We start from the raw sequence: 25,942 nt of genomic DNA, 5'->3' as shown, positions 1-25,942 counted from the left end.
TAAATCGTTTGCTCGTCACGCCGAAGACCTGGGTTTCGATTCCCGACATTGGTACAATGTGTGAAGCCCATTTCTGGTGTCCCCCGCCGTGATATTGTTGGAATATTGCTAAAAGTGGTGTAAAACCATACTCACTCACTCCAGCTACTGCGTAATCCTCTAGCAATGTCACCTAATCCTCTTCTACCTACAACCTGTGTGCGGGTTTAAGCATTTGTAACTCCCTGTTCATTATCATCACTAAGGTACCGAAGAAATGATTTCATAACCTACTTCTCCAGATTTCATCAAAATCTGAATACACTCGGGTAGACAGCAGTGTCATTATTCAAATTTGTTACTATCATTCAGTTCCATATATTCATTTAGTGTCTCTTGCATAGTAACTTTTTCTTGTTCAGATTTTAATGTAGTGTTCCCAGATATTGTTATTACCAGAATTCATTTCCCCAAAGTGTTGACGAAGATGAGACGGTTCCAACAGATTAAGGACAAGTATGTTGAAGCTACAATAGTCATGAATAAAAAAATACCAAAAGCATCAAAATAAGCCGAAAACTAGTTTATAGGTAATAAGGAGAGTGCACAAGAGTCTTACCTAAATATGCCATCTATGACGTTCCAAAGAAGAATGTGCGCCGAAAATAATTTTTGATTAGTCAGCAGAAATGTTTTGAAGTTTACTAACCAAAATCAGAATACTGAATTCGCAATCACTGAACACTGCCTGTCCCATGTGGAAATATCCTGTGAACATACAGTATCTAGTTACATGATGATCTAATTCGCATGAGTGAGCCATTGGTTTCATGTTTCAATCGACACATTGCATTGTTTACAGTATAATCTGCACTGCTTGTACCTAATGGAACATTGCCGGAAGCTGACTTGTGTACGTCCACTGTTTAAACTTGCGAGTATCCTTTATACAGCTTCTTATCATTTACATTCTAAACAAGACACTACTTGTGGGGTTTGGTTGAAGAATACGGAGTGTTTGTTTTCACTCCACATTGAATGTTATCCTATAAGGTCTTGTTCTCAGTGCAGGAGCACCCAGTGACAAGCCCGTCCATGTATGCATTAACTCCAGTACATGATTTCAAACTCCCTGTATTGTGATACACGAAATGCATTTTAGATAACATTGATGATTTGGAGACCTGTCTGTGATGATGAGGGCTAATTTGATATGTGTGGGCTGTCAATGCATATTGTGAGGGTCAGTGCTGAGAACAAGTTAACCAAGAGAGGGTGCGATGGAGGGAATATTGTTTAATGCCACAGTTATTACTTAAACAATACTATCACGACCTGTACATAATTGGGCCAGGTCAGCAGTGGTTGACAGCATGAGCAATATTAAGTTTAGTCAAGGCTTTACGATACTGGGGGGAGGTCATGTGACTTAAACAATACTACCACGACCTGTACAGAATTAGGCCAGGTGAGCAGTGGTTGACAGCATGAGCAATATTAAGTTGAGTCCAGGCCTTATGATACTGGGGGGAGGTCATGTGACTTAAATAGTACTACCATGATCTGTACATAACTGGGCCAGGTTAGCAGTGGTCGACAGCATGAGCAATATTAAGTTGAGTCCAGGCCTTATGATACTGGGGGGAGGTCATGTGACATGGGGTTCCATATGTCGCATACAAGATTATTTCACATACATAGTGACGTTTATGTGGCTGTTTGTACTAATCAGGACTTATACAAGTTTTATAGGGCTAGCCCACTGAGAGGCCACAGTTCAACATAGATACCCTATTCAGACACAGAGTACTGACTCCATTGTAATCAGTCATTGTTTTATTCCTTTAACGCTGACTGCCAGGCAGGGTAACAACAAGTACTATCTTAGTAAATAGCATCTTTTCATATGACACAACCAGGGGATCAAACAACCAACCTTCTGCTCCCTAAGTAGATGCTCTATCCACTTGACCATGGAGAGGTTACATTGTACCACATCCTGAAATCTAGCTCTTGGACAGAATACACAGGCGAGACTGACCTGTTCTTTCCAGACCTGAATGATACTATGGTACATGTACCAAATCCTGAAGTGTGGCTCTTGGACAGAATACACAGGCTAGACTGACCTGTTCTCTCCAGACCTGAGTGATACTATGGTACAAGTACCATGTCCTGAAGTGTGACTCTTGGAGAGAATACACAGGCTAGACTGACCTGTTCTCTCTCGACCTGAGTGATACTATGGTACATGTACCACATCCTGAAGTGTGACTCTTGGACAGAATACACAGGCTAGACTGACCTGTTCTCTCCAGACCTCAGCGATACTATGGTACACGTACCACATCCTGAAGTGTGACTCTTGGACAGAATACACAGGCTAGACTGACCTGTTCTCTCCAGACCTGAGTGATACTATGGTACACGTACCACATCCTGAAGTGTGACTCTTGGACAGAATACACAGGCTAGACTGACCTGTTCTCTCCAGACCTGAATGATACTATGGTACATGTACCACATCCTGAAGTGTGGCTCTTGGACAGAATACACAGGCTAGACTGACCTGTTCTCTCTCGCCCTGAGTGATACTATGGTACACGTACCACATCCTGAAGTGTGACTCTTGGACAGAATACACAGGCTAGACTGACCTGTTCTCTCTCGACCTGAGTGATACTATGGTACATGTACCACATCCTAAAGTGTGACTCTTGGACAGAATACACAGGCTAGACTGACCTGTTCTCTCCAGACCTGAATGATACTATGGTACATGTACCACATTCTGAAGTGTGACTCTTGGACAGAATACACAGGCTAGACTGACCTGTTCTCTCCAGACCTGAATGATACTATGGTACATGTACCACATTCTGAAGTGTGACTCTTGGACAGAATACACAGGCTAGACTGACCTGTTCTCTCCAGACCTGAATGATACTATGGTACATGTACCACATCCTGAAGTGTGACTCTTGGACAGAATACACAGGCTAGACTGACCTGTTCTCTCCAGACCTGAGAAATACTATGGTACACGTACCACATCCTGAAGTGTGGCTCTTGGACAGAATACACAGGCTAGACTGACCTGTTCTCTCCAGACCTGAGAAATACTATGGTACATGTACCACATCCTGAAGTGTGGCTCTTGGACAGAATACACAGGCTAGACTGACCTGTTCTCTCCAGACCTGAGAAATACTATGGTACACGTACCACATCCTGAAGTGTGACTCTTGGACAGAATACACAGGCTAGACTGACCTGTTCTCTCCAGACCTGAGTGATACTATGGTACACGTACCACATCCTGAAGTGTGACTCTTGGACAGAATACACAGGCTAGACTGACCTGTTCTCTCTCGACCTGAATGATACTATGGTACATGTACCACATCCTGAAGTGTGACTCTTGGAGAGAATACACAGGCTAGACTGACCTGTTCTCTCCAGACCTGAGTGATACTATGGTACATGTACCAAATCCTGAAGTGTGACTCTTGGACAGAATACACAGGCTAGACTGACCTGTTCTCTCTCGCCCTGAGTGATACTATGGTACACGTACCACATCCTGAAGTGTGACTCTTGGACAGAATACACAGGCTAGACTGACCTGTTCTCTCTCGACCTGAGTGATACTATGGTACATGTACCACATCCTAAAGTGTGACTCTTGGACAGAATACACAGGCTAGACTGACCTGTTCTCTCCAGACCTGAATGATACTATGGTACATGTACCACATCCTGAAGTGTGACTCTTGGACAGAATACACAGGCTAGACTGACCTGTTCTCTCCAGACCTGAATGATACTATGGTACATGTACCACATTCTGAAGTGTGACTCTTGGACAGAATACACAGGCTAGACTGACCTGTTCTCTCCAGACCTGAATGATACTATGGTACATGTACCACATCCTAAAGTGTGACTCTTGGACAGAATACACAGGCTAGACTGACCTGTTCTCTCCAGACCTGAGAAATACTATGGTACATGTACCACATCCTGAAGTGTGACTCTTGGACAGAATACACAGGCTAGACTGACCTGTTCTCTCCAGACCTGAGAAATACTATGGTACATGTACCACATCCTGAAGTGTGGCTCTTGGACAGAATACACAGGCTAGACTGACCTGTTCTCTCCAGACCTGAGAAATACTATGGTACATGTACCACATCCTGAAGTGTGGCTCTTGGACAGAATACACAGGCTAGACTGACCTGTTCTCTCCAGACCTGAGAAATACTATGGTACACGTACCACATCCTGAAGTGTGACTCTTGGACAGAATACACAGGCTAGACTGACCTGTTCTCTCCAGACCTGAGTGATACTATGGTACATGTACCACATCCTGAAGTGTGACTCTTGGACAGAATACACAGGCTAGACTGACCTGTTCTCTCTCGACCTGAATGATACTATGGTACATGTACCACATCCTGAAGTGTGACTCTTGGAGAGAATACACAGGCTAGACTGACCTGTTCTCTCCAGAGTGCAGGCATTGATTCACTGCTACATGTAACCCCAGTTTCTGTCACAGATAAACAACATTCATAATGTGCCTTTAATTAGCTTTACGGCACGTGAAATAATTGATTAGAGATGAAACTTATGTCAATAACATCCCATGTAAATTGTTTCATTGAGGCCACATTACACAATAAATCAATATTCTATTTCAACACCTGTTTCATCCACGGCTGGATTTATGCATTGATAGCTTTGTTCAAATGTTAAAGCTATTTTTTATGACATGTATTCTCCTCAAAACTGATACTGGTTACACAAAAACATACTGGTTATACAAAAAACATTTGAGTTTTAAAATAAGGCTAGTATCATTATTTATCCACACAATAGTATTTCATGTTTGCACAGAAATTTGGTTCTAATCAAAGAGAAATAATAATAATAATAATAATAATAATAATAATAATAATAAAATCATCATCATCATCATCATCATCATCATCATCATCAGTATTTGTTTCAATTGCATCCCCAAATTCTCATCTCCCTCGGGAGTATATTAGTCAACAGTAGTTGCAATTCTTCTGAACAGACATGTTGTGTTAAGGGAAAGGGAAATTTTCATTTTTATAAAATAACGACAAAAAAATACATAAATAAATAAATAACAGTGTAAGTAAAAGTCAGTTGGAATCACAAGAATAACACACACAACACTAGATAACCAACACCCTTTGATAAGTGATTACACGTCATTTACTTGCATGCACTGGCTGTATGATACACTCTATCCAATAAAATGTAGGCTCCTATGGGGGCAGTGCAATATAGATATTGTATCCCCTGATAATGTAAGCATAATTGCAGGAATACAGCATACTCTCACAGTAGTTACACGTCTCTGTACGATAATATCCACACAGCGACCTGTCATAGCCTTATTCTAGGCTGAACTGTTTGTTTGCTGTTTAACGCTGCACTCAGCAATATTCCAGCCATAGGATGGCAGCCTTTCTATAATCGAGTCTGGACCAGAAAATCCAGTGATCAATATTGTGAGCAATGATGCATAGCATCACTGTACAATGACAGCAAAACACCAAGTTGTTAAGCCTGACCACCCAAGTCCCCTGTTACGACAAGCATAGGTTGCTGGAGGCCTATTCTAATCCAGCATCCCCATGAGCCTAGGTAGAACTGAGTGAGTGAATTTTCATTCACACCTGTCTCCCCACTTCCGAACTATTTTTTGTCCCCAAGTTCCCACAAAGATATCCCCATGTGGTCTGTTCCCTATTCTTTACTTGATGAAATACATCACACTTGAAGTCTTACCAAACATTCATGTTTCATGTGAATTCCATCCTCCAAAAGTTAATAATGGACACAGATGCCTTGAACTGTTTGTTAAGAATACAGAAATAAATAATCTGATGGGGAGGCATTGGTTGACAACATGAGCCATGTCGACAAACAATCAGTCAGATCATGCATCTTGACCATCCGATCCTCATTTATCATCTAATTGACAAGCACGTGGCAGCCCTGGAATCCCAATGGGGTCAGCACACAGACCAAATGACATTCTACATGTTCCAGATGGTCATATCTACAACCGTTGCAAAAGGCAATGCCAGCCTAAATATCTCGACTCAACCATGGAGACCAATTCCACTCCAACTCCCCATGTTTACACATAAAGTACATAAGCGTAATGTTTCACTCAAACATGGGGCGGTGGGGTAGTCTAGTGGTTAAAGCGTTTGCTCATCACGCCGAAGACTTCGATTCCCTACATGGGTACAATGTGTGAAGCCCATTTCTGGTGTCCCCCGCCGTGATATTTCTGGAATATTGCTAAAAGCGGCATTAAACCATACTCGTTCAATCAAACTCTATAGTCTCATCAATTTCTGAAGAAATCTAGACTTGACAAGTATAATGGACTTTCGAAGAGATAAAAAAGCCATCAAGTAAACTTTAAGTAGACAAAAAAATACTAGTTTTGGCTAAAATAAGGAAAGGTCATAATGTCCCAATGCAAACAAATTATCGAAAGAAATCTGTGTCAAAAGCCATAATAGGTTCATTCTTAGACTTTCTGCCCACTGACTGTTGTGGTTAATATCCCACGAACTACTTAATGAAGCGCACTAACTTCAACCGGACATTGTAGTCAGGCCCTGTGTAAGAATACCAGTGTGTGTGATCTCCTGGTAACATGGCATGCTGTAGCCAGAATGTTGTAGTCACTATACACAGAGTGTAACTTGATTCATCGATTGTCTTCAGCAGGAACATCCCACCTTACATCCAAATTTGATGACATACATCATATATGAAGTCCTACAAAACATTCACGCTTCAAGTGAATGCCATCCATCCACAGTAAATAACGGCCACAAATGCCCTGAACAGTTTATTATTTTTTAATAAATCAATACCTTCCCACCTCACATTATAAAAACTGTTATTATAACTCTAACAATTAATTATGTGTGACCTAATATTGAAATTTGTTTCATATCTACAAACTACCGAGAACATATTGTGCCTAGAGTTAATGCAGACTTACACTAGATAACATTATGAATAAAACGTGTTGATATCGACAGGACTGACTTCTATGAAACATCTGTTGCAAATGCAACACCGTGGTAACAATATGGATGTTATACATGGCAAATACGCTATACATGGCTAATACGCTATACATGGCTAATATTCTTACAAAATATATTTCAAACTATGATTTTTAGAAAAACATTATCCAAATTATCACAAAATGCATATGACAATTATTACACAAGCATGTATGTAAGGGACATTTAGCACAAGGGCAATTATTCAATGCTGCTTTATGCATGACAAACTGCCATACATATGCACTCCAGTGCTTTATCTCGCCTTGTCACTCACAGCAATGGCTCTCTTTGTTTAAATGATCAAAACATTTTGATGACGACTTCCTGAAAATTCATTACTTTCCCCCTACCTGGCTGAGAAAGAAATTAGCTCTGCTTCCACCAAACGCTGCCATGATCCGGACCAGCAGAAGGTTATGTAATTTCCTCAAACATTCATAATAAAGCCAGCATAGCGTAAATTATTACCCATATTCCCTCTGACCTAAATTAGATGCATTAGCATAGGGACGACTGGACTGAGAGAATAACGCATAAGAGGATGAAATTTGATGCTGAATGAATGAATTGCAATGAAACATTACTAAAATGATTATACTGTTGAGAGAGCAGGGAGACTTGTTTTCAGAACGAATTTGCTTGACATACTGAGGGAGTCATTTTCAAAACTTGTATAATCAACTTAAGACATGATTAGGTCTACTTTCAAAGGTCACTTTTTTTAAATGATAGTTTTAATAAAAATGGAATTAAATTATGTTCAATCATGAAAGGATTTCAATGAGCATGTTTGATACGATTAATTTGATTAATCTTATGGGACTTCCAGCCTGTCAGACAAATATCCATCACTTACAATCTACTTACTAAGGAATCTGCCAACAAGTATGGTCCCAACTATCCATTAACCTGGTAAGAAATTAATTTCTAATTTCACTGGGCTATAAAATTGATCTACTACAGAGTGGCTATGTAATGGTAAAAGTTATAGTCCACAAGGAAATATAACTCATCCTTCCTGAATTTCACTAGTCTAGGACTACTGGACTTTTAATTTCTAACCTAAACTGATATGATCTACCAAACGTAGTCTGTAAACCAGGATGATTTATCTGACACCTTTTTAACATTATCCACCATACTACAGTCTGTCATCTGATTATCATTTTTTTTGCCAAGCAGAAGTCCATCAATGCATCCCCTGCCTACACCCACCCCTTTCCTGCCATCCTATCAACTAGTAACAACATAATGTCCATCTCCACACTAGCCAGCACTGAAACCCTCCATTTATCACCTTCAAGCCTCCACTCACTGCCCTTCAACCCTTTACCTTCAACCTTCCCTTCATCAACCACCTGCCTACCCACCTACACACCAACCACCAGCCTATCCACCTACACACACACCAACCACCAGCCTACCCACCTACACACCAACCACCTGCCTACCAACCTACACAACCACCAGCCTACCCACCTACACACCAACCACCTGCCTACCCACCTACACACCAACCACCAGCCTACCCACCTACACACACACCAACCACCAGCCTACCCACCTACACACCAACCACCAGCCTATCCACCTACACACACACCAACCACCAGCCTACCCACCTACACACCAACCACCAGCCTATCCACCTACACACACACCAACCACCTGCCTACCCACCTACACACCAACCACCAGCCTATCCACCTACACACACACCAACCACCAGCCTACCCACCTACACACCAACCACCTGCCTACCCACCTACACACCAACCACCAGCCTACCCACCTACACACCAACCACCAGCCTACCCACCTACACACCAACCACCTGCCTACCCACCTACACAACAACCACCAGCCTACCCACCTACACACCAACCACCAGCCTACCCACCTACACACCAACCTACCAACCTACACAACCACCAGCCTACCCACCTACACAACCACCAGCCTACCCACCTACACACCAACCACCAGCCTACCCACCTACACACCAACCACCTGCCTACCCACCTACACAACAACCACCAGCCTACCCACCTACACACCAACCACCAGCCTACCCACCTACACACCAACCTACCAACCTACACAACCACCAGCCTACCCACCTACACAACCACCAACCTACCAACCTACACAACAACCACCAGCCTACCACCTACACACCAACCACCAGCCTACCCACCTACACACCAACCACCAGCCTACCCACCTACACACCAACCACCAGCCTACCCACCTACACACCAACCACCAGCCTACCCACCTACACACCAACCACCAGCCTACCCACCTACACACCAACCACCAGCCTACCCACCTACACACCAACCACCAGCCTACCCACCTACACACCAACCACCAGCCTACCCACCTACACACCAACCACCTGCCTACCCACCTACACAACAACCACCAGCCTACCCACCTACACACCAACCACCAGCCTACCCACCTACACACCAACCTACCAACCTACACAACAACCACCAGCCTACCCACCTACACAACCACCAGCCTACCCACCTACACACCAACCACCAGCCTACCCACCTACACAACCACCAGCCTACCCACCTACACACCAACCTACCAACCTACACAACAACCACCAGCCTACCACCTACACACCAACCACCAGCCTACCCACCTACACACCAACCACCAGCCTACCACCTACACACCAACCACCAGCCTACCCACCTACACAACCACCAGCCTACCCACCTACACACCAACCACCAGCCTACCCACCTACACAACCACCAGCCTACCCACCTACACAACAACCACCAGCCTACCCACCTACACACCAACCACCAGCCTACCCACCTACACACCAACCACCAGCCTACCCACCTACACACCAACCACCAGCCTACCCACCTACACACCAACCACCAGCCTACCCACCTACACACCAACCACCAGCCTACCCACCTACACACCAACCACCAGCCTACCCACCTACACACCAACCACCAGCCTACCCACCTACACACCAACCACCTGCCTACCCACCTACACACCAACCACCTGCCTACCCACCTACACACCAACCACCAGCCTACCCACCTACACACCAACCACCTGCCTACCCACCTACACACCAACCACCAGCCTACCCACCTACACACCAACCACCTGCCTACCCACCAACCACCAGCCTACCCACCTACACACCAACCACCAGCCTATCCACCAACCACCAGCCTACCCACCCACACACCAACCACCAGCCTATCCACCTACACACCAACCACCAGCCTACCCACCCACACACCAACCACCAACCTACCCACCTACACACCAACCACCAACCTACAAACCAACCACCAACCTACCCACCTACACACCAACCTACCCACCCACACACCAACCAGCAGCCTACCCACCCACACACCAACCACCAGCCTACCCACCCACACATCAACCACCAGCCTACCCACCTACACATGCACCAACCACCAGCCTACCTACCCACCCACCAACCACCAGCCTACCTACCCACCCACCCTCCCACCAACCACCAGCCTACCTACCCATCCACCCACACACCAACCACCAGCCTACCCACGCACCAACCACCAGCAGTCTCAACATGTCTACACATCTTTACTTACACTATCAAAAAAATAGTTTAAAAAAAGAACACCTCTTGCATTTTTTTTCAATATAATCTGTATTAGCTGTGCTTAATCAAGGCTTTTAGGGGCTGTTAATCTAATCATAGTGTTACAAATTGAGTTAAGCTGGCTGCGTGTGTTCCTTGGCTGGAAGCCGGCATGTTATAAGAGGCGTCAGTAACAACTCGGCCTTATCGGTAGCAACAGCTGCCTTATGTCAGTGGTGATTGTGGCCAATTTCTCTAGCCCCCATTTTGGCCACGCTCAGATTCCTTAATTACACAAGAAGTGTTTTTTGGTGGTGCGGGATATGATGCAATTCACGATTTGGCTATCTTGCCGAGTTCAAAGAGGAACACATGGACAGCAACGGTGCCTAAGACTAGATGCCAGCCTTGGGATTCCTGACAGTCACAGAGCGATGGAGATACCAGAATATTCTCCGGTGAAAAACACTGATAACGGCCTAGGCTCCTCTTGTAATGATTCGTAGTATCTGCTGAGTGATACAACTACAAGAATCTATCTCTGTCAGTATTGATGGCATTGAAAGTTTAGGAGGGGAGAGTTAAACAAGCACTGCTAGATATAGAAACAATGGAAAGTATTCCATGACTGCAATCCCAGATAATGCTGGTGATATTTTAGAAATGTGAGCATGTCCCTCTTTTCAATGTCAGATATCAGATACATTCAAACTTCAAACCTATAGGTCTCATGATAAATAGTACATATGGTACTGTCAATGTCAAAATTTAGTCAATATCTATTTTCAGTTACAATATTAATTTCCTGATTGTGTCTAATTGGTGTATTTAATTTTATGACAGACTGATTCTATTAGTATTAAACCACAGCCAATTAGATATTTATACTGAGCTTAGATCTGTCTTGTGTTTTGCATTTTCACAATGAGTCTTACCCCTGTTACTGGATTTACCTTGTATCTGTGTCAACTGAGGCAAAGAGGAGTATGTAATCCGCAGTTTATGATACTGTTTTAGTTATTTATTACATCATTTTCATCTATTTTTCAAATTGACTGAAGTTTTACATTGACTTGAATGGCATGCATTCCAAGCTGGAGCTGTCGGTCAAGTTGACCATCATTGATCCTGTCCAGCCACTGAATCTCACACAGACACGATCCAAACTTAATGACCGACTCAGCTCCACACTCTGGAGCACATGTCCAGTCTACATCCAGACTTTGTAATGAGTGGAATGTGTGAAACTGTCGATAAGTAATTCGGGTATTTATTTACAGCACGATTGATGTACATCATAAAATTAGGGTTGGCAGACAAAGTGTTTTTCAAATGACCTGAATCAAATTTGCTCGGATTTCTAATTTGCCAGAGCCTATTGCCTCTTTACTACCGCAATAAGATGCTGTCACAAGTCTACAGCATTTTGAGTGCATGTTGTTTCATTCAGCAAACTCCAGATGTGTCATAGCAATCTGTAAGGAATCAAGTCTGTGGCAGGAAAACCAGTGATTGATAACATGACCAACAATCCACATCGTCAGGGTACAAAACATACAATCAACCAGGTCACACACTGTGACCACCCAATCCATATTACTCGGCTCTTTTGATATGCATGGGGTACTGGGGTCATATTCTGCCAGAGATGTCCCACAGGGTGAAGTTTTATCCAAAATACTTCAGTGGAAGTAAATAGTTTGGGGCCCTTTCAGTATTACCAAATTCTAGTTCTACATGACAACAGTGCAGAAGGGAGTAATTCCATTTCCAAATCCAACACAGTCAATCTCATTCTGTCCTTGCCTTTACATCGTTATGATCGCCTTAGCACTAAATCACCCTTGTACAATGGCATGCAGGGCATATCCAGAACAACCTTGACGCCTGTCGTAAGTCTAGGTAAAGGTATTGGCATTACGATTGCCTTAGCACTAAATCGCTTTGTACAAGAGCACCCAAGGCATATCCAGAACAACCTTAGCACTACGCCTGTCGTAAGTCTAGGTAAAGGTATTGTCATTATGATCGCCTTAGCACTAAATCGCTTTGTACAAGAGCACCCAAGGCATATCCAGAACAACCTTAGCACTACGCCTGTCGTAAGTCTGGGTAAAGGTATTGGCATTACAATCACCTTAGAATGACATCGCTTTCTACAACAGCACCCAGGGCATATCCAGAACAACCTTAGTGCCATGACTGTCGCAAGTCTAGGTGAAGGTGTGGGAGTTACGATCACCTTAACACCAGATCGCTTTGTACACTGGCACCCAGGGCATATCCAGAACACTCAGGCCCCAAAGGGTTTATCCCTGAAGATGATTGTTTCCCATTAACAAAAACAAGCAGGCCAAAAATCTCAGCATCAATTACCACCAAACTGACCATTGGCCATAAAAAACTGACCTGGCATTCCCAGACGGGCTCATTACCGGCTATCTCTTGTCTCTATCAAAACAGGCCAGGCTAACAGGCAGGGCCATAACCATTCAGCAATTACACCCTTCAGGCAGTAAAACTTCATCTACATGTGGTCAGACAAGGAGATAAGCTACACATGCCATACATGCTGACAAATCCTCAAACCAGATTACCTGTTCCGCTTGGACAGATATAATATGTATCATGTGTGCCTAGTGTTTCATGGCGTCTTACGGATATAAAGTATTAAAGCTTGGTTGCACATTGAGAAACGGTTACATGCAACTACCATCCGTAGTTTATGTTAAAGTATTACAGTTATGACAGTAACATTCATCATCTGTGCCTAGTGTTTCATGCTATTTCAATGATGAGGGTATCACGAATTATTCTCCGACATATTTCAGTGGTATCTTCAGGGAAATATCTTTTAATGGCATCTTCAAGGAGCTATGTTATATATATATATATATGTCAATCATTGCATAACATATACTATTATAATGTCCCAAATTTATAATACTTTTGTGATGTTTATACCATGTCCCATCAGGGCATTTTGTAAAAATAAATTCTATTATAATGTGTGAGTCATGAGAGATGCTGCATGTTGGGATTTACTGCTCTTAGTCCAGCCATATCGGACTATATCCATGGTCTAGTGGATAGAGTGTCTGCCTAGAGAGAGCAGATGGTCGGTGGTTCAATCCCTTTCCGCATCATACAAAAAGACATTAAAAGATGGTACTTGTTGTTACCCTGTCTGGTGCTCGGCATTAAGGGGCTAAAACAAGGACTGGTCGGCTCGGAGTCAGTATACTATGTCTGAGTGGGGTATTTTTGTTAAACTGCGGCATGGTATCTCAGTAGACTAACACTATGAAATCAGCATGAGTACAGGCAGTCAGACACACACACAAAAGTGCATGCACATCGCTATAAAAGAGTAATAATCTTGAACGTGACGTCAAACCTCATTTCACCTCACCTCCACCCATATGGTGGAAATTCACACACTTTACCCACGTGTGGCATTAAACTGGCTCTGTGTTGTTATGAGAAAACACTTTAATAACTGGGCTACCACACAGACCTTATAGCAGTTAGGACAGTCCAAGTGCAAAGAAACTGGCCCTGGTTACCTCCCTTGTCTTGAGATATCGGAGGAAAAATAATTGAATATGGTGCTGACAGTGCAAGGACAGTCTAAAAGTGCAAAGAAACTGGCCCTGGTTACCTCCCTTGTCTTGAGATATCGGAGGAAAAATAATTGAATTTGGTGCTGACAGTGCAGGGACAGTCTAAAAGTGCAAAGAAACTGGCCCTGGTTACCTCCCTTGTCTTGAGATATCAGAGCAAAAATAATTGAATATGGTGATGACAGTGCAAGATTAATTGCGGCAGACAGCAGTAAGGAGTGACAGATGCTGGAGGTTTTTGGATGACTTTTTTATGTAACGAGGCTAATTAAGATTGATTGTTAATGAAATAAATCAGTGACACTTGGTACATAACGGTATCCATCATTAATGTGGACACGTAAACAAAACACACAGCCGAGCGTACTTCCTGTAGCAGAGATTTTGTTTTCCTTAAAACCAATAACAGATTTAAAAAACGTAACGATCTTAACATGTGAAACTCTAGGAAGCTGTCTGTTAAACTGTACAAAATGCATATTCATTCTGATTGCACTATTCACATAATGATGGCTCTGTCAAGAACCGTTTTCTACAATGATTAATGACTGGCCACACGTGGAACTAAGACTCAGCTAGAATACTTAACTCCAAAAACTTATAAAATTTAATTGAACAACCAGCTGAATCACAAACCCAGCTGTCTGAATTCAAATTTTGCAAGGAAATATGCTCTCGTAAATATATATTTGCAGATAATTTCACACGACGTATAGACTGAAATACATCCCTGTTTGATGTCGTTAGGAATGGTTCATCTGGATATGACACTAAGCAGGTAATTCTGATGTTAATTTCATCTGTGCTAATGACATGAAATCGGCATGTGACATGTGTTCCAGGAGGCATGGTTAATCCACATGCCCAGTTATCAAGTCTATTTTCCTGCAACTTATCATATCGTATTTACACTAAACACTCACTTCCTGGTTCAAGATCAGACTGAGGCTTGTATCTTTTGCTTTACGCTAAATAGAACTAAAGCGCAACTGATGCATGATAACTTCCTTTGGTGCATTAAGATTACATCTCCTTGATTAGCTGAGACGGGAGATTTGCAAATGGCTTGACTGTGCTAATCACTGATATCTGGTACATTATGAATAAATTATCACTATCAGGGGATTTTCTTCACATTGGAAGATAAATTGGACTAATAAAGATGGGGCTTTCATGACAAATAATGGTAAATTCTCACGATCCTATTTATCTGCAACCAATTAACATCTTCACATCTTTCAGATTAAGAAATTATGCTTCCGATAAAGAGACTATTAGCAGATATCAATAAAATATTGCCTAAACGACTTTGGGGTTGACATTAAAATGATGTAAATGTGACAGTATAGGATGTAGTTTCGTAAAACGTATTAGATTAACTTTTAAAGTTTGTTGGAAAATAGATTTAGATTTTTCCTCACACCCAACTGTTGATAAATGGTCTAAACTTAAAGAATTCAATAACATATTGAAGAGTTTGTTTGATTTGTTATTTTCCTTCTGAAACAAGACAAAGAAGCAGTTCTCCTGGTTATGAAAACAAGGCTAATTTGCTAAGTCACAACCTTGTCCTACTAATGATCTGACAAGAAAACCTTCAAAACATGGTCATAAATATCCCTTCCTGCTAGAAAAGTCAAATTGCCCGTATGAAAATATTAGTCACAAATTGGAAATTAATCGCCTTGTCATTCTACCGCAGCAAGAAAAGATGAGAATGTGGCCAGTTTCCCACACTGGCAACAGCACAGATAGAAATAGACTCACCGATTCGGAGTTGCCTGGAAATAGTTCCAACAGCAACAAGTGGTCTTCTACACACTGCTTAGCATGACTCCATCAAAACAAGACAAAAACTCCTTCCCCGAGAGCTCCATACCTCAAAGAGGTGTCTGGTGTGAGTAGAGGCTTCTAGTCTACTGCTTTCTTGATAACTGGGAGGATCTTTATAATACCTGGGTGCATGCACGCACGGGAGGGGCTACACGGGAGGGGGAGGAGGAGGAGGAGCCGTGACCCTTGTGGGGCTAGCATCACGTTTCTATGGCAATGATGATAACGGCTGAAGATCTGTATGCATTGTACTGGCATGTATGAAAATGAGGGGAGAGGGAAAGAGAGGGGGAGAGAAAGGAAGGAAGTGTAAAAGGGGCACAGAGTAGAGAATGAAGAAGAGAGAGAGATTTGAAGAAAGGAAGAGAAAAACAATGAGGGAGACAGTAAGAGGGAGAGAGGAAGAGGAAGAAAATGAGGGAGAGGAAGATAGAGAAAATGAACAAGAGAGTAAGAAGAGAAGGGAACAGTGTGAGAGATGGAACGAGTTTGAAGAAGACAAAGTAGGAAAGAAGGAGAGAAGAAGAAAAAGGAGAGAGAGAGAGGAATAGAATGGAATAGAATGAGTGAGGGAGTAAGAGGGAGGGAGTAAGAGGAAAATGAGGGGGAGAGGAAGAAGAAAAAGAAAAGGGAAAGAAAATGAGGAGCAAAGAAAAAAGAGAAGAAGAAAATGAAAGAGAAATAGGGGAGAGAGAGATTTGAAGAGAGGAAGAGAAAGAGAGAGAAAACATGAGGGAGAGAGGATGAATAAGAAAATGGTGAGGAACAGAAAATGGAATAGAATGAGTGAGGGGTAAGAGGGAAAGAAGAAGAAGAAAATGAGGGAGAGAGGAAGAGGGAGACAGGACTTAAGGGAGGGGAAGCTGTAAAGGGAGAAGAAAAAGGAAAGGAAAAGAAAATGAGAGAAGAAAAGGAAGAAAAGGAAGGAGGGAGAAGGAGAGAAGAAGGGAATGGCTGAGAAAGAGCAGATGAAACTAGTAGAAGGGGGAGATGACTAGAGGTGAGGGGGACTACCATGAGAGACTGGCATCAGGTTACAATAGCAATAAGTTATTTCACTACAGAGGAGTATACCTGTAGATTTGGTGGGAAAGTGGTGGAAGAGTATGGAGCAGACTGAGTTGATTGTGCTTGGCAGCGTTTCTTGGTGATGGGCACTGTTGGTTGCACGGTAACAAGGTATTGCTGTCAGCAGTCGGGCTACCACCATAACTGATGGTTCTTACTGGGTAAAGGAGCCGTTACTTTGTTTGAACGTTAAACATTTGAATGTTACACCTAATACTGGGGCTGTCTAGAGGCTAAATTGACTTATCCATTTTGAAGGAATTGTTCATGTTGTTTTAGAAAGTTGAAATTATTTTTGACAATTTTCTAATTCAGCTTTGTATATTACTCGCCACTGTACAGCTTTTGAGTGCTGACTTTCACACATTTCCTTTCCTGATTCTATTTATTAATCACTATCTATTTATATGAAAAGAAGAAGTGAAAACAATCTTGAAAAAAGGCATTTCTTCAGAGAAAAAACAAAACAGCACAATCAACACAAAGTCATCTCCCCTCAAACAACAGCCAGTTAAGAATATATACTACTCAAAAGAAGTTAAAGAACACACGATTCTTTCATATAACAATAGTTAATCTGTCATGTTAATGTTAATCTGTATAGCCTTATGAAAGAATCAGGTGTTCTTTCAAGTCATTGCTTTAAGTAGCATATTATGGAACAATATTTATTTCACAATCACTACAGAAAGTCCAGCTGAATTTTCGGATCAGGCAATGAAGGCGATTTCAAACTGAAGAGTCTCCCCGGAATCCCTATTCAAGTGAGGACTGGACCGCTGGTTTTGTTTGTTTGTTGTTTAAAGCCGCACTCAGCAATATTCCAGCAATGTGATGGCAGTCTGTAAATAATCAAATCTGGAACAGACAATCCAGTGATTGACATCATGAGCATCGATCCATGCAACTGGGATACGATGACATGCATCAACCAAGTCTGCAAGCCTGACCACCTGATTCCGTTAGTCGCCTCTTACGGCAAGCATGGGTTACTGAAGAGTGGAGGGCTGAGAGAGGTTTCATCACAATATTGAAACTGCTAAAAAGGGAAATCCTCCCATGTTACAAATCCTACCTCAATCAAGTAGAAACCACAAATCACTCACATATGATAACATGTATTACCCAGGGGGATCATCTGCTGACAGAACACCCCCCCCACGAATCAGGATATTTCTCTGTAAAATGTATAAAGCAATCTCGTTATACGAACCCCTTCCCAGGTTTTACCCACAGCCCAGTGTTCCCACATTTAGAATCCAATCAGCGATATAGCTGGCCTGTGTGGGATTGTCCGATATGTGCAAATGTAATGTCACTTCAGACCATTTATCAACATGATTGCATAAGTCGACAAATTTGATGAATATCGCCTGGCATTGAAATCCCACCCATTTACATGGTGGGGTGAGCATGTGATCGTATTGATTCAAGGTGATGTACTCAATAAACCATTCGTCAGTTTTCCACAAGTAAATTGGAAGATTTCGCCATGGATGAGTACCATGGACAAATCAGAAGCTCCTGTCGACTTGGCTTGTGGGCTACAAAGTTCTTTTTTGCCAGGAGTCCAATTTTCATAAATCCGTAATTTCTACTTTTTGTTTTTAAAAGATGCATCAGAAGGATCATTTTGTCAGATTGACTCCTATCTGTCTTCATCTTTTTCTAATTTCTGTTTCCATAGATATGGTTGTGGTTTAGTGTTTATCTTTATTATGGATCTGAAGGTATTGCTCATGGAACAGTCCAAAGAAAGAGCGATAAAAGATTTGGTTGTGAATAAAGTTCAGTCATATGCAATTTGATGATGAGTTTCAAATACGATTTCATCAATACAAACCTCAATGCTCAGGTGTTCATAGCAAAAGTTCAAGGACAGAGGCAATTAACCCAGCTCACTCACTCACTCACTCTCACTCACTCACTCACTCAAGGACTGATTACTGCAAGGAGGCTATTGCTCATATAGATGCTACTTAAATATACTACTCAAAAGAAGTTACAGAATTTTATTTTTCCATATGGCTATTGAATCTGTCTTTCAATTGTGGGACCCATGAAGATCCAGGTCAGAATTGGTCTCCAGCAATCCATGATGCTGTAAGAGGTGACTATGCTTGTTGTAAAAGGCAACTAATGGGATCGGGTGGTCAGGCTTGCTGGCTTGGTTGATGCATGTCATCGTATCCAAATAGTGTGGATCGATGCTCGTGATATCAATCACGTGATATAAATAATCTGGACTAGACAGTCAGTGATTGAAATTATGAGCAACATCAATGTTAGCATGCTGACACGCTATCAACCAAGTCCGTGGGCCTCACCACTCAATCCATGTGGCCGCCTCTCACAACAAACGTAGGATGGTGGGGACCTATACTGACCCAGAAACCACAATTGAAGCATTCTTCCACACAGATACTCTTCCCTTTGTATGTATCTCTGGTGGAACATGTCATCTTAGAGGAACCTTCCCCAGATAGAGCCTGGAACAGTCAGCTGCACTTATACATAACGGGACATGACAGAAGACGTGGGGAGAAGAATCCAACATCTAAAACCCACAGCAGACAGGTTTTATTTTTATCTAGTTGTTACCAATGGAACTATTTCAGTGACACACTGCTTTCAACTTTCTTTGAAACTCTGGGGAGTTTATTAGTCTTTCATGCTAAACATCAAACATATTTCACGTTATTTCTTCAAATTTTCAACTCGGAGCATTAAAAATCTGAAAAGATTCAGAGAGATCTCCTGTTTTAGGCTTTAATCAAACATGCCACTTTACATGTGTAAAAGCTCCCCGGGCTGTTTTTGGCCACAAAAAACTTCAACACCCATCAAAGCGAATGTCCCTTTTTGGTTTTTACAATTGTTAAAGGCAAGACTCTCGGCCAGTTTGGCACCAAACTAGTAAGCAAGCTGCATCTCCATATAACTACATCAGAGCCAAGAAAATTACAGCCGAATACATGTATCTATGGAGTGAGAGAGTGGGTCGGCAGGTGGGTGAGTGAGTGAGTGAGGGTGTTGGGTTTTACTCACAGGACCTTTCAGTGTAATCGTGATGTAATTAGACATTGGTCAGGATCAGAATAGCAAGTGCCAGTGTAATAATAACTTCTCACCACCTTGGTATGATGTCACATAAAAGCCAATTAATCTTTTTGTCTTATTTTTCAGTTTATTGATATATTTACTTCTGCCAAAAGAAATTGTGAAAGTCTAAAGCTGATAATGCCAAGGCACTACACGAAATGGATTGGAAAATTATACAATTCAATTAGCCATCACAGCCTTTGATAAAGTCAGAACTGTACATTGGACTCAGCTTTTAGCAGAGATTTCTTATGACTAGGGAAAGGGGTTTGTCACATTTATTTATTTATTTGACATTTTAAATAATAACTGTGTTAATTTATAAAAAGAATTGTACGTTTTCTCCCCAATGTAAATATATAATAAAACAAATAAACTTATTTTTCATAAAAAAAATACATGTTAATGCATAGAAATTAACGATCTAAAATCTTAAAAAATCATTATTAGTTAAATAAGAGCATTCAACGTTTTTGAAGTAGCTGACCAAAACAAAGAAGTCATTAAAAACAATAAATCATATAATCAGGAACACAAATTTATTATTTTGTTTATTTCCCCTTACAAAGTTATAATCTGATTGTTAAGATATGTACCGATGAAGTCAAAAGCGGCCTATTATAGCCAGAATACAGATGAAAGTCTAATGATGTGGTCATCTATTCAAAGACACATTCAGCCCTAATCATGAATGAACCCAATTTCTTGTTTTCATGTCAGACCAGGCCTGGAATACCAATGACCTCATCACAACTGGCCCCCTACAGAGTTAGTGAGTGGATGAGAATGAGAAGCGCTTGCAGGAAAGACAAAACACCCCTGTCATTACTTGATGTCTAGCCTACACATTCAAGATGGCTGCAATGAGAAGAGCAGACGACAACTTTAAGTAATAGACAACAGTTTGGCTACATTGCACTGATTAAAAAAGAAGAAGTTTTCTTATGGTTTGACACAGTTAATGCTGTTTGTGGCCTACATATATTCCATGGCTTTGGAAGCAAGTTTGATGGGTTAACATGGTTCAAAATCTATGCTGTAAAACTCAAAGTAGTGAAGGGATTGTAGAACTGTGCGTATTAACTGCTGGTACATTATACTTGTACCTGACGACTTGAGTGAGTGAGTGAGTGGGTGGGTGGGTGTTTGGGTGTTTGGGTGAGTGAGTGAGTGAGTGAGTTGGTTGGTGGGTGTTTGGGTGAGTGAGTGGGTCTTGGGTAAGTGAGTAAGTGAGTGAGTGATGCCACCATTGACAGTATTTCCGTTACATCACAACACACTATAATAATGTGGGAGAAGGCCCATCATATTTACTATTATGTTTACTATTTGGATGGAACCCTTGAGTATGGACATGGTGATGACAGACCAAGTCATCGTGAATCTTGGATTTGAACTTATGACTTGCATGAAGACCCTAGCATGATTAAGGGATGTAGCTCGGAGTTTTAGCACCTTATTCAACTGGGCCACTATCTCCCTCAAAACACAGATAGGACATCTGCATTGGTGATCATGACATCAAAGACTTGTAACAACTGGGCCACCCATACCCCCACAACACGCAGAACACCTGCATTGTTGACCACTACCATCTCCAACTCTCTCTGGTACAGGTAGTGTGCTAGCCATTCCTATCAAGATCAATGCCCACAATACTGGATTATCTGTATTAGTTTTATTCCAGGGAATGTCCTGTGATGAATATGACAGACATCCCCAGTGGCCCAGTTCACTAAGAGTTGTGTCCCTTGGGCACGCCAGAATTATGGGTTCAACCGGTTCGTCCCAACTATGTTTCTAGGTTTTTCAGGATCACACCTGTGTTTGTGGGTTTCACCAAAGTGGTAAAGGACTGAGACCTGCATCACTTCAGGATTTCCTTCCACATTTAACTGACATGCCATGATATGCCGTATTCGACATAATAATTCTCAAAATTAGAAATAGGGGGCTCTTATAAGAATATTATTTTGGTGAAAAGAAAAAGCAGAGTTGAAAGATCATAAATTTTGTGGATTATGCTGACAGCCTGAAATGTTTATATACAATAGATATATTTTTCCAGAAGTTAATTGCCCATAATTAAGGGTGCATATAACACACGAGTGCATATTATACGCGAATAAATAAGTCTTGTGTACATTGATCAATCGGAAGGGGTGCTAACTGGGATTGTTCACTAGCCAATATATTAGCAAATATCGCCGTGGGCGCTTATAAGAGCGTAGCGCTTATTACGTCGAATACGGTAACTGGAATACTGTCAAAGCGGTGTTGAACCCAACTCAGTCAGTGGAAAGAACACCTCTAGGTGTTTGTCTGTTTAATGTGGAACCTGCACAGTGCTGGTGGCACCTTTGCCAATTTGAATATTGGTCGGGTGTCAAGTGTCCATTAACTGTCACAAGCAAGCCTGTGAGGACAGTGCTGACAGATGGGGAACAGTGCCAACAGATGGGGAACAGTGCCAAGTAATGATTTCAGATAAGCAGGGAACATCCACGAGTGGTTACCAGTGCTTGTAGGCCGCTTTGATAGCAGATTTTGATAACACTAATATCTCCTCTACTCCAACAGCTTCCTTGCTATCTGGCACAAATAGTTTAGATGGAAGGGAAGGAAGTCAGGCTTCTGGACAAACATGAAACAGGAGGGGCTCCAGTCCTGCACCAGGAACACAAGCACCAGTAGAGATCATAGCCAGCTCTATTCCAGCATCAGGAATTCTTTTTTTCAGAAGAGAGAAATGAATTATGTTATAAAAGATTTCAAATATGTTAGTCTAGAGGTGCTCAAGTGGCCGTTTTCAGCCTGGGTATCAGTTCGGCTGCAGTACAAGATATTTATTGTACAAAGGTTCCATGGAGAAAAGGTGACAATATTCTTAATACATAATACCGTATTCGACGTAATAAGCGCCCCGCTCTAATAAGCGCCCACGGCGATATTTGCTAATATATTGGCAAGTGAACAATCCCAATTAGCTCCTTTCCGATTGATCAATATACACAAGACTTATCTATGCACCCTTAATTATGGGCAATTAAATTCTGGAAACATACATCGGTCGTATATAAACATTTCAGGCTGTCAGCATAAACCACAAAATTTATCTTTCAATTCTGTTTTTTTCACTAAAATAATATTCTAATAAGAGACCCCTATTTCTAATTTAGAGAGCGCCCTGGGTGCTTATTACGTCGAATAGGGTAGGTCAAGATAAAAATACAAATACCAATATCAGAATATTATGAGTCATAATCCGACTGCATTGTGTTACTTGTATACCGATATACTGCGATACGCTTTTCAAATGAAATGTATTGCAATATTGTTGTGTGTGTCTCGGCATATTGGCTAAAAAAAGAAGTTTTAATATTATTTGTATTGTAATCTACACAGAAACTCATTTGCAAGTTACGTTTCCCTTCAAAATTGATTGACAAAATGGCGGAAATGAGCTGGTGATTTTTCTTTCATGTTGTTATCTCCCCTGTATCCATGACTACAAAATGGCTGCAACTGATCATGAGTAATATTTTCCTTTAAGAAAATAGGATCTGCATGAACAATCAGTATCAATCAGTATCAATCATTGTCAGACACGTTAGCTCCCAATATATTGTAATACGTATCGCAAAACAGATGACTGTATCACACTATATAGCAATACAAAGTTTTGGCCAATACACAGCCCTAGTTATAACCAAAGATTATCTATAATGAGTAGTTCAGATTGCAGAATGTCTTCATTACCAGGTCGATGCCTGGAGGGCTTGATGTTGGAAGCTTCAGAATTTGGGGTTGGAGCATTGGAGAATACAAGTTTGAAATATTTGCTTCTTAATAATTTGAACAACACTGTATTTTGTTTCTTTGTTAAGAGTTACATCCCTTAATATTGCCAGGATCTTCTGTCAGAAAAGTGCCTTCTTTAAAACAGCATTGTCTACTGGAACAGTAAGAAAGGATTTTAGTCTTCCATATAATCTGATTATCATAAAGAATATATCTTAGCAATATTATCAAAATTGTATAAAATTGAAACTGTTAATAAATAGAACAAAACATTTGCAGACTAGGCAGTTCACTGATCCATTCACTGTTAAAAGACAAATTAATGGTCCATAAAGTGCATAACGATCTATGCCATTGGTTGCTGCAACTATATCTGCTCCCATCTCATGTTGTCTCTTTCAATAAGAAGAACAGTGTCAGAAACGAACAGATTCTCAAATGCATATGAACATTGTACTTATATCGAACAGACCCTAAAATCTATACATTGCAAACATAACAAGGTATTGCATCAATACATTCTTTATTTTCAACGGTGAATGTTGTACTGCAGATCTACTTTGCCTTGGAATTCCACATTGACGTGAATAACAGTAGTCCTCAGCCAATAACAATTGTTACCTCACTCATTCTTCAATAAACATATTCAACATACATCTACTTGGTTCTACTTTATCCAAGTACTGAAGTTCCTAGAGTCTGAAACCTCATCTCATTACATCCTCTTTTTGCACAATCCTACATGCAGCATTTGTGGGTCCAATGGTGGAGGGTTGGGGTGGAGGGTTGTGGTGGGGACCCCCCTCCTTTCTGCAGCGTACTTAAAGGGCAAATAAAGCCAACACAGCAGTTTTGCAGATTTTTATACTTAAGGATGTACTTAATCCTAAATGCTTGATCAAAATTAAATTTAAAAATGAAAAAATCGACACCCAAACAAAAAATTCATCCACAGTGACGAATCCCCTTGCTTGAGTTAAAATGGGTTCCTTGTGTTTGACACAGTGCGCAATATAAATTAAATATCATGATGTAATTTTAACTATAATAACGCCCAGTCTGCCTGCCTCTGCCTTAAATTTTGTACGACAAAATATATTTGTCTGTCTGCTCATCCATTTGATTACCATGTCCACAACACTGAAGATTCCTTCAGATGTTAATCAGGGGACTAATCCTTGAAAGGCATTAATTGTGCGGAATAGAGCTCAGGGCAGCTCGTGTCTTAATATCATAACAGGATGTTAGTAATAAAACGCTTACCGTAATCGACGTAATAAGCGCCTAGGGTGCTCTCAAAATTAGAAATAGGGGGCTCTTATTTGTATATTATTTTGAGTTGAAAGGTCTTAAATTTCTTGGTTTATGCTGACACCCTGAAATGTTTATATACGACAGATATATTTTTCCAGGATTTAATTGCCCATAATTAAGGGTGCATATAACATACAGGTGAGTATTATACACAAATCTATGTCTTGTGTATGTAAACCAATTGAAAGGGGTGCTAGCTGAGATTGTTCACTAGCCAATATATTGGCAAATATCACCGTGGGTGCTTATTACAGCAGGGCACTTATTACGTCGAATACGGTAATTGTTCACAATAGCAAAATCAAAGGTCGTTTCACACATTCAACAACGTATGCAATGTGGATACTTGTGTAGGATTAACAGAAATAGCAGATACAGTACCCCGGTATATGTATAATGGCTGAGAATCCCGAGATGAATAAACATGGCAAACTTAACAGCCAATGAACAGCAAA

At 41.3% G+C, this 25,942-nt stretch overlaps 1 protein-coding gene across 2 annotated transcripts in view; it reads right to left on the bottom strand.

Moving 5' to 3' along the window:
* Window positions 1–25,942, bottom strand: part of LOC139444206 (pleckstrin homology domain-containing family H member 2-like) — a 194,169-nt gene that overhangs the window by 69,645 nt on the left and 98,582 nt on the right. The window contains exon 1 of one of the 2 annotated variants that reach the window (XM_071225118.1): window positions 16,137–16,268. The exons of the other annotated variant lie outside the window; for it this stretch is intronic. The gene's annotated coding sequence lies outside the window, so the exon portion shown is untranslated. Of the gene's footprint in view, window positions 1–16,136; window positions 16,269–25,942 lie in introns of those variants that run through there. 2 annotated transcript variants of the gene reach the window in all.

The sequence above is a fragment of the Haliotis cracherodii genome, unplaced genomic scaffold (genome assembly GCF_022045235.1).
Source record: "Haliotis cracherodii isolate W230 unplaced genomic scaffold, xgHalCrac1.p SCAF_5, whole genome shotgun sequence".
Taxonomy (NCBI): domain Eukaryota; kingdom Metazoa; phylum Mollusca; class Gastropoda; order Lepetellida; family Haliotidae; genus Haliotis; species Haliotis cracherodii.
The sequence above is the reverse complement of the archived record's forward strand: the minus strand, read 5'-3'. Positions and strand labels throughout refer to the sequence as shown.